Source organism: Balaenoptera acutorostrata, unplaced genomic scaffold (genome assembly GCF_949987535.1).
Source record: "Balaenoptera acutorostrata unplaced genomic scaffold, mBalAcu1.1 scaffold_33, whole genome shotgun sequence".
Taxonomy (NCBI): Eukaryota; Metazoa; Chordata; class Mammalia; order Artiodactyla; family Balaenopteridae; genus Balaenoptera; species Balaenoptera acutorostrata.
This window is the reverse complement of record NW_026646079.1, coordinates 1,940,290-1,951,770: the sequence shown is the minus strand read 5'-3', so window position 1 is coordinate 1,951,770 and position 11,481 is coordinate 1,940,290.

The window sequence follows — 11,481 nt, the reverse complement described above, 5'->3', positions numbered from 1 at the left end:
ATTACAATGCTCCGTGACACTTGTCATCACAATGCTCCAGAATTCTTGTCATCACAATGTTCGATGACCATGTCATCACAATGCTCCATGGCCCTTGTCATCACAATGCTCCAGAATTCTTGTCATCACATTGTTCCATGACCGTGTCATCACAATGCTCCAGAATTCTTGTCCTCACAATGTTCCATGATCGTGTCATCACAATGCTCCATAATTCTTGCCATCACAATGTTCCATGACCGTGTCATCACAATGCTACATGACCCTGGTCATCACAGTTCTCCATGACCTTTGCCATCACAATGCTCTATATAGTTTTTCATGACAATTCTAAATGACCACTTTAATCACTTTGCTTGCTGACCATTTTCATCACATTTCTCTATTGTCATTACAATTCCCCATGACCCCTTTCTTCACAATGCTCCATGATGCCTGTCTTCACAATGCTCAATGGCTTTTGTTATCACAATGCTCCAGGACCAGTTTCATCACAATACTCCTTCCCCCTTGTCATCACGGTGCACAATGAAACCTCTCATTACAATGCTCCGTGACACTTGTCATCACAATGCTCCATGGCCCTTGTCATCACAATGCTCCAAAATTCTTGTCATCACCATGTTCCATGACCGTGTCATCACAATGCTCCATGGCCCTTGTCATCACAATGCTCCAGAATTCTTGTCATCAAAATGTTCCATGACCGTGTCATCACAATGCTCCATAATTCTTCTCATCACAATGTTCCATGACCGTGTCATCACAATGCTCCATAATTCTTGTCATCACAATGTTCCATGACCGTGTCATCACAATGCTCCAGAATTCTTGTCATCACAATGTTCCATGACCATGTCATCACAGTGCTCCAGAATTCTTCTCATCACAAAGTTCCATGACCGTGTCATCACAATGCACCATGGCCCTTGTCATCACACTGCTCCAGAATTCTTCTCATCACAATGTTCCATGACCGTGTCATCACAATGCTCCATGGCCCTTGTCATCACAATGCTCCTGAATTCTTCTCATCACAATGTTCCATGACCGTGTCATCACAATGCTCCATGGCCCTTGTCATCACAATGCTCCAGAATTCTTGTCATCACAATGTTCCATGACCGTGTCATCACAATGCTCCATGGCCCTTGTCATCACAATGCTCCAGAATTTTTGTCATCACAATGTTCCATGACCGTGTCATCACAATGCTCCATAATTCTTGTCATCACAATGTTCCATGACCGTGTCATCACAATGCTCCATAATTCTTGTCATCACAATGTTCCATGACCGTGTCATCACAATGCTCCATGGCCCTTGTCATCACAATGCTCCAGAATTCTTTTCATCGCAATGTTCCTTGACAGTGTCATCACAATGCTCCATGGCCCTTGTCATGACAATGCTCCAGAATTCTTGTCATCACAATGTTCCATGACCGTGTCATCACAATGCTAAATGACCCTGGTCATCACAGTTCTCCATGACCTTTGTCATCACAATGCTCTATATAGTTTTTCATGACAATTCTAAATGACCACTTTAATCACTTTGCTTGCTGACCATTTTCATCACATTTTTCTATTGTCATTACATTTCCCCATGACCCCTTTCTTCACAATGCTCCATGATGCCTGTCATCACAATGCTCAATGGCTTTTGTTATCACAATGCTCCAGGACCAGTTTCATCACAATACTCCATCCCCCTTGTCATCACGGTGCACAATGAAACCTCTCATTACAATGCTCCGTGACACTTGTCATCACAATGCTCCATGGCCCTTGTCATCACAATGCTCCAGAATTCTTGTCATCACCATGTTCCATGACCATGTCATCACAATTCTCCATGGCCCTTCTCATCACAATGCTCCAGAATTCTTGTCATCACAATGTTCCATGACCGTGTCATCACAATGCTCCATGGCCCTTTTCATCACAATGCTCCAGATTGCTTGTCATCACAAAGTTCCATGACCGTGTCATCACAATGCACCATGGCCCTTGTCATCACAATGCTCCATAATACTTGTCATCACAATGTTCCCTGACCGTGTCATCAAAATGCTCCAGAATTCTTTCATCACAATGTTCCATGACCATGTCATCACAATGCTCCATGGCGCTTGTCATCACAATGCTCCAGAATTCTTGTCATCACAATGTTCCATGACCGTGTCATCACAATGCTCCATGGCCCTTGTCATCACAGTGCTCCAGAATTCTTGTCATCACAATGTTCCATGACCGTGTCATCACAATGCTCCATAATTCTTGTCATCACAATGATCCATGACCGTGTCATCACAATGCTCCATAATTCTTGTCATCACAATGTTCCATGACCGTGTCATCACAATGCTACATGACCCTGGTCATCACAGTTCTCCATGACCTTTGCCATCACAATGCTCTATATAGTTTTTCATGACAATTCTAAATTACCACTTTAATCACTTTGCTTGCTGACCATTTTCATCACATTTCTCTATTGTCATTACAATTTCCCATGACCCCCTTCTTCACAATGCTCCATGATGCCTATCATCACAATGCTCAATGGCTTTTGTTATCCCAATGCTCCAGGACCAGTTTCATCACAATACTCCATCCCCCTTGTCATCACGGTGCACAATGAAACCTCTCATTACAATGCTCCGTGACACTTGTCATCACAATGCTCCATGGCCCTTGTCATCACAATGCTCCAAAATTCTTGTCATCACCATGTTCCATGACCGTGTCATCACAATGCTCCATGGCCCTTGTCATCACAATGCTCCAGAATTCTTGTCATCAAAATGTTCCATGACCGTGTCATCACAATGCTCCATAATTCTTCTCATCACAATGTTCCATGACCGTGTCATCACAATGCTCCATAATTCTTGTCATCACAATGTTCCATGACCGTATCATCACAATGCTCCAGAATTCTTGTCATCACAATGTTCCATGACCATGTCATCACAGTGCTCCAGAATTCTTCTCATCACAAAGTTCCATGACCGTGTCATCACAATGCACCATGGCCCTTGTCATCACACTGCTCCAGAATTCTTCTCATCACAATGTTCCATGACCGTGTCATCACAATGCTCCATGGCCCTTGTCATCACAATGCTCCTGAATTCTTCTCATCACAATGTTCCATGACCGTGTCATCACAATGCTCCATGGCCCTTGTCATCACAATGCTCCAGAATTCTTGTCATCACAATGTTCCATGACCGTGTCATCACAATGCTCCATGGCCCTTGTCATCACAATGCTCTAGAATTTTTGTCATCACAATGTTCCATGACCGTGTCATCACAATGCTCCATAATTCTTGTCATCACAATGTTCCATGACCGTGTCATCACAATGCTCCATAATTCTTTTCATCACAATGTTCCATGACCTTGTCATCACAATGCTCCATGGCCCTTGTCATCACAATGCTCCAGAACTCTTTTCATCGCAATGTTCCTTGACAGTGTCATCACAATGCTCCATGGCCCTTGTCATGACAATGCTGCAGAATTGTTGTCATCACAATGTTCCATGACCGTGTCATCACAATGCTAAATGACCCTGGTCATCACAGTTCTCCATGACCTTTGTCATCACAATGCTCTATATAGTTTTTCATGACAATTCTAAATGACCACTTTAATCACTTTGCTTGCTGACCATTTTCATCACATTTTTCTATTGTCATTACATTTCCCCATGACCCCTTTCTTCACAATGCTCCATGATGCCTGTCATCACAATGCTCAATGGCTTTTGTTATCACAATGCTCCAGGACCAGTTTCATCACAATACTCCATCCCCCTTGTCATCACGGTGCACAATGAAACCTCTCATTACAATGCTCCGTGACACTTGTCATCACAATGCTCCATGGCCCTTGTCATCACAATGCTCCAGAATTCTTGTCATCACCATGTTCCATGACCATGTCATCACAATTCTCCATGGCCCTTCTCATCACAATGCTCCAGAATTCTTGTCATCACAATGTTCCATGACCGTGTCATCACAATGCTCCATGGCCCTTTTCATCACAATGCTCCAGATTGCTTGTCATCACAAAGTTCCATGACCGTGTCATCACAATGCACCATGGCCCTTGTCATCACAATGCTCCATAATACTTGTCATCACAATGTTCCCTGACCGTGTCATCAAAATGCTCCAGAATTCTTTCATCACAATGTTCCATGACCATGTCATCACAATGCTCCATAGCGCTTGTCATCACAATGCTCCAGAATTCTTGTCATCACAATGTTCCATGACCGTGTCATCACAATGCTCCATGGCCCTTGTCATCACAGTGCTCCAGAATTCTTGTCATCACAATGTTCCATGACCGTGTCATCACAATGCTCCATAATTCTTGTCATCACAATGATCCATGACCGTGTCATCACAATGCTCCATAATTCTTGTCATCACAATGTTCCATGACCGTGTCATCACAATGCTACATGACCCTGGTCATCACAGTTCTCCATGACCTTTGCCATCACAATGCTCTATATAGTTTTTCATGACAATTCTAAATTACCACTTTAATCACTTTGCTTGCTGACCATTTTCATCACATTTCTCTATTGTCATTACAATTTCCCATGACCCCCTTCTTCACAATGCTCCATGATGCCTATCATCACAATGCTCAATGGCTTTTGTTATCCCAATGCTCCAGGACCAGTTTCATCACAATACTCCATCCCCCTTGTCATCACGGTGCACAATGAAACCTCTCATTACAATGCTCCGTGACACTTGTCATCACAATGCTCCATGGCCCTTGTCATCACAATGCTCCAGAATTCTTGTCATCACCATGTTCCATGACCATGTCATCACAATTCTCCATGGCCCTTCTCATCACAATGCTCCAGAATTCTTGTCATCACAATGTTCCATGACCGTGTCATCACAATGCTCCATAATTCTTGTCATCACAATGTTCCATGACCGTGTCATCAAAATGCTCCAGAATTCTTGTCATCACAATGTTCCATGACCGTGTCATCACAATGCTCCAAAATTCTTGTCATCACCATGTTCCATGACCGTGTCATCACAATGCTCCATGGCCCTTGTCATCACAATGCTCCAGAATTCTTGTCATCAAAATGTTACATGACCGTGTCATCACAATGCTCCATAATTCTTCTCATCACAATGTTCCATGACCGTGTCATCACAATGCTCCATAATTCTTGTCATCACAATGTTCCATGACCGTGTCATCACAATGCTCCAGAATTCTTGTCATCACAATGTTCCATGACCATGTCATCACAGTGCTCCAGAATTCTTCTCATCACAAAGTTCCATGACCGTGTCATCACAATGCACCATGGCCCTTGTCATCACACTGCTCCAGAATTCTTCTCATCACAATGTTCCATGACCGTGTCATCACAATGCTCCATGGCCCTTGTCATCACAATGCTCCTGAATTCTTCTCATCACAATGTTCCATGACCGTGTCATCACAATGCTCCATGGCCCTTGTCATCACAATGCTCCAGAATTCTTGTCATCACAATGTTCCATGACCGTGTCATCACAATGCTCCATGGCCCTTGTCATCACAATGCTCCAGAATTTTTGTCATCACAATGTTCCATGACCGTGTCATCACAATGCTCCATAATTCTTGTCATCACAATGTTCCATGACCGTGTCATCACAATGCTCCATAATTCTTGTCAACACAATGTTCCATGACCGTGTCATCACAATGCTCCATGGCCCTTGTCATCACAATGCTCCAGAACTCTTTTCATCGCAATGTTCCTTGACAGTGTCATCACAATGCTCCATGGCCCTTGTCATGACAATGCTCCAGAATTCTTGTCATCACAATGTTCCATGACCGTGTCATCACAATGCTAAATGACCCTGGTCATCACAGTTCTCCATGACCTTTGTCATCACAATGCTCTATATAGTTTTTCATGACAATTCTAAATGACCACTTTAATCACTTTGCTTGCTGACCATTTTCATCACATTTTTCTATTGTCATTACATTTCCCCATGACCCCTTTCTTCACAATGCTCCATGATGCCTGTCATCACAATGCTCAATGGCTTTTGTTATCACAATGCTCCAGGACCAGTTTCATCACAATACTCCATCCCCCTTGTCATCACGGTGCACAATGAAACCTCTCATTACAATGCTCCGTGACACTTGTCATCACAATGCTCCATGGCCCTTGTCATCACAATGCTCCAGAATTCTTGTCATCACCATGTTCCATGACCATGTCATCACAATTCTCCATGGCCCTTCTCATCACAATGCTCCAGAATTCTTGTCATCACAATGTTCCATGACCGTGTCATCACAATGCTCCATGGCCCTTTTCATCACAATGCTCCAGATTGCTTGTCATCACAAAGTTCCATGACCGTGTCATCACAATGCACCATGGCCCTTGTCATCACAATGCTCCATAATACTTGTCATCACAATGTTCCCTGACCGTGTCATCAAAATGCTCCAGAATTCTTTCATCACAATGTTCCATGACCATGTCATCACAATGCTCCATGGCGCTTGTCATCACAATGCTCCAGAATTCTTGTCATCACAATGTTCCATGACCGTGTCATCACAATGCTCCATGGCCCTTGTCATCACAGTGCTCCAGAATTCTTGTCATCACAATGTTCCATGACCGTGTCATCACAATGCTCCATAATTCTTGTCATCACAATGATCCATGACCGTGTCATCACAATGCTCCATAATTCTTGTCATCACAATGTTCCATGACCGTGTCATCACAATGCTACATGACCCTGGTCATCACAGTTCTCCATGACCTTTGCCATCACAATGCTCTATATAGTTTTTCATGACAATTCTAAATTACCACTTTAATCACTTTGCTTGCTGACCATTTTCATCACATTTCTCTATTGTCATTACAATTTCCCATGACCCCCTTCTTCACAATGCTCCATGATGCCTGTCTTCACAATGCTCAATGGCTTTTGTTATCACAATGCTCCAGGACCAGTTTCATCACAATACTCCATCCCCCTTGTCATCACGGTGCACAATGAAACCTCTCATTACAATGCTCCGTGACACTTGTCATCACAATGCTCCATGGCCCTTGTCATCACAATGCTCCAGAATTCTTGTCATCACCATGTTCCATGACCGTGTCATCACAATGCTCCATGGCCCTTGTCATCACAATGCTCCAGAATTCTTGTCATCAAAATGTTCCATGACCGTGTCATCACAATGCTCCATAATTCTTCTCATCACAATGTTCCATGACCGTGTCATCACAATGCTCCATAATTCTTGTCATCACAATGTTCCATGACCGTGTCATCACAATGCTCCAGAATTCTTGTCATCACAATGTTCCATGACCATGTCATCACAGTGCTCCAGAATTCTTCTCATCACAAAGTTCCATGACCGTGTCATCACAATGCACCATGGCCCTTGTCATCACAATGCTCCAGAATTCTTGTCATCACATTGTTCCATGACCGTGTCATCACAATGCTCCAGAATTCTTGGCCTCACAATGTTCCATGACCGTGTCATCACAATGCTCCATAATTCTTGTCATCACAATGTTCCATGACCGTGTCATCACAATGCTACATGACCCTGGTCATCACAGTTCTCCATGACCTTTGCCATCACAATGCTCTATATAGTTTTTCATGACAATTCTAAATGACCACTTTAATCACTTTGCTTGCTGACCATTTTCATCACATTTCTCTATTGTCATTACAATTCCCCATGACCCCTTTCTTCACAATGCTCCATGATGCCTGTCTTCACAATGCTCAATGGCTTTTGTTATCACAATGCTCCAGGACCAGTTTCATCACAATACTCCATCCCCCTTGTCATCACGGTGCACAATGAAACCTCTCATTACAATGCTCCGTGACACTTGTCATCACAATGCTCCATGGCCCTTGTCATCACAATGCTCCAGAATTCTTGTCATCACCATGTTCCATGACCGTGTCATCACAATGCTCCATGGCCCTTGTCATCACAATGCTCCAGAATTCTTGTCATCAAAATGTTCCATGACCGTGTCATCACAATGCTCCATAATTCTTCTCATCACAATGTTCCATGACCGTGTCATCACAATGCTCCATAATTCTTGTCATCACAATGTTCCATGACCGTGTCATCACAATGCTCCAGAATTCTTGTCATCACAATGTTCCATGACCATGTCATCACAGTGCTCCAGAATTCTTCTCATCACAAAGTTCCATGACCGTGTCATCACAATGCACCATGGCCCTTGTCATCACACTGCTCCAGAATTCTTCTCATCACAATGTTCCATGACCGTGTCATCACAATGCTCCATGGCCCTTGTCATCACAATGCTCCTGAATTCTTCTCATCACAATGTTCCATGACCGTGTCATCACAATGCTCCATGTCCCTTGTCATCACAATGCTCCAGAATTCTTGTCATCACAATGTTCCATGACCGTCTCATCACAATGCTCCATAATTCTTGTCATCACAATGTTCCATGACCGTGTCATCAAAATGCTACATGACCCTAGTCATCACAGTTCTCCATGACCTTTGTCATCACAAAGCTCTATATAGTTTTTCATGACTATTCTAAATGACCACTTTAATCACTTTGCTTGCTGACCATTTTCATCACATTTCTCTATTGTCATTACAATTCCCCATGCTCCCTTTCTTCACAATGCTCCATGATGACTGTCATCACAATGCTCAATGGTTTTTGTTATCACAATGCTCCAGGACCATTTTCATCACAATACTCCATCCCCCCAAAAAAAAAAAAAAAAAAAAAAAAAAAAAAAATACTCCATCCCCCTTGTCATCACGGTTCACAATGAAACCTCTCATTACAATGCTCCATGGCCCTTGTTATCACAATGCTCCAGAATTCTTGTCATCACCATGTTCCATGACCATGTCATCACAATTCTCCATGGCCCTTGTCATCACAATGCTCCATGACACTCGTCATCACAATGCTCCATGGCCTTTGTCATCACAATGCTCCAGATTTCTTTTCATCACAATGTTCCATGACCGTGTCATCACAATGCTGCATGGCCCTTGTCAACACAATGCTCCAGAATTCTTGTCATTACAATGTTCCATGACCGTGTCATCACAATGCTCCATTGCCCTTGTCATCACAATGCTCCAGAATTCTTGTCATCACAATGTTCCATGACCGTGTCATCAAAATGCTCCCTGGCCCTTGTCATCACAATGCTCCAGAATTCTTGTCATCACAATGTTCAATGATTGTGTCATCACAATGCTCCATAATTCTTGTCATCACAATGTTCCATGACCGTGTCATCACAATGCTACATGACCCTGGTCATCACTTTTCTCCATGACCTTTGCCATCAAAATGCTTTATATAGTTTTTCATGACAATTCTAAATGACCACTTTAATCACTTTGCTTGCTGACCATTTTCATCACATTTCTCTATTTTCATTACAATTCCCGATGACCCCTTTCTTCACAATGCTCCATGATGCCTGTCATCACAATGCTCAATGGCTTGTGTTATCACAATGCTCCAGGACCAGTTTCATCACAATACTCCATCCCCCTTGTCATCACGGTGCACAATGAAAGCTCTCATTACAATGCTCCGTGACACTTGTCATCACAATGCTCCATGGCCCTTGTCATCACAATGCTCCAGAATTCTTGTCGTCACCATGTTCCATGACCATGTCATCACAATGCTCCATGGCCCTTGTCATCACAAAGCTCCAGAATTCTTGTCATCACAATGCTCCATGGCCCTTTTCATCACAATGCTTCAGATTGCTTGTCATCACAATGTTTCATGACCGTGTCATCACAATGCACCATGGCCCTTGTCATCACAATGCTCCACAATTCTTGTCATCACAATGTTCCATGACCGTGTCATCACAATGCTCCATGGCCCTTGTCATCACAATGCTCCAGAATTCTTGTCATCAAAATGTTCCATGACCGTGTCATCACAATGCTCCATAATTCTTCTCATCACAATGTTCCATGACCGTGTCATCACAATGCTCCATAATTCTTGTCATCACAATGTTCCATGACCGTGTCACCACAATGCTCCACAATTCTTGTCATCACAATGTTCCATGACCGTGTCATCACAATGCTACATGACCCTGGTCATCACAGTTCTCCATGACCTTTGTCACCACAATGCTCTATATAGTTTTTCATGACAATTCTAAATGACCACTTTAATCACTTTGCTTGCTGACCATTTTCATCACATTTCTCTATTGTCATTAAAATTCCCCATGACCCCTTTCTTCACAATGCTCCATGATGCCTGTCATCACAATGCTCAATGGCTTTTGTTATCACAATGCTCCAGGACCAGTTTCATCACAATACTCCATCCCGCTTGTCATCATGGTGCACAATGAAACCTCTCATTACAATGCTCCGTGACACTTGTCATCACAATGCTCCATGGCCCTTGTCATCACAATGCTCCAGAATTCTTGTCATCACCATGTTCCATGACCATGTCATCACAATTCTCCATGGCCCTTTTCATCACAATGCTCCAGATTGCTTGTCATCACAAAGTTCCATGACCGTGTCATCACAATGCACCATGGCCCTTGTCATCACACTTCCCCAGAATTCTTGTCATCACAATGTTCCATGACCGTGTCATCACAATGCTCCATAATTCTTGTCATCACAATGTTCCATGACCGTGTCATCACAATGCTCCAGAATTCTTGTCATCACAATGTTCCATGACCGTGTCATCACAATGCTCCAGAATTCTTGTCATCACAATGTTCCATGACCATGTCATCACAATGCTCCATGGCCCTTGTCATCACAATGCTCCAGAATTCTTGTCATCACAATGTTCCATGACCGTGTCATCACAATGCTCCATAATTCTTGTCATCACAATGTTCCATGACCGTGTCATCCCAATGCTACATGACCCTGGTTATCACAGTTCTCCATGACCTTTGTCACCACAATGCTCTATTTAGTTTTTCATGACAATTCTAAATGACCACTTTAATCACTTTGCTTGCTGACCATTTTCATCACATTTCTCTATTGTCATTACAATTTCCCATGACCCCGTTCTTCACAATGCTCCATGATTCCTGTCATCACAATGCTCAATGGCTTTTGTTATCACAATGCTCCAGGACCAGTTTCATCACAATACTCCATCCCCCTTGTCATCACGGTGCACAATGAAAAGTTTCATTACAATGCTCCATGACACATGTCATCACAATGCTCCAGAATTCTTGTCATCACAATATTCCATGACCATGTCATCACAATTCTCCATGGCCCTTGTCATCACAATGCTCCAGAATTCTTGTCATCACAATGTTCCATGACCGTGTCATCACAATGCTCCATGACCCTTGTCATCA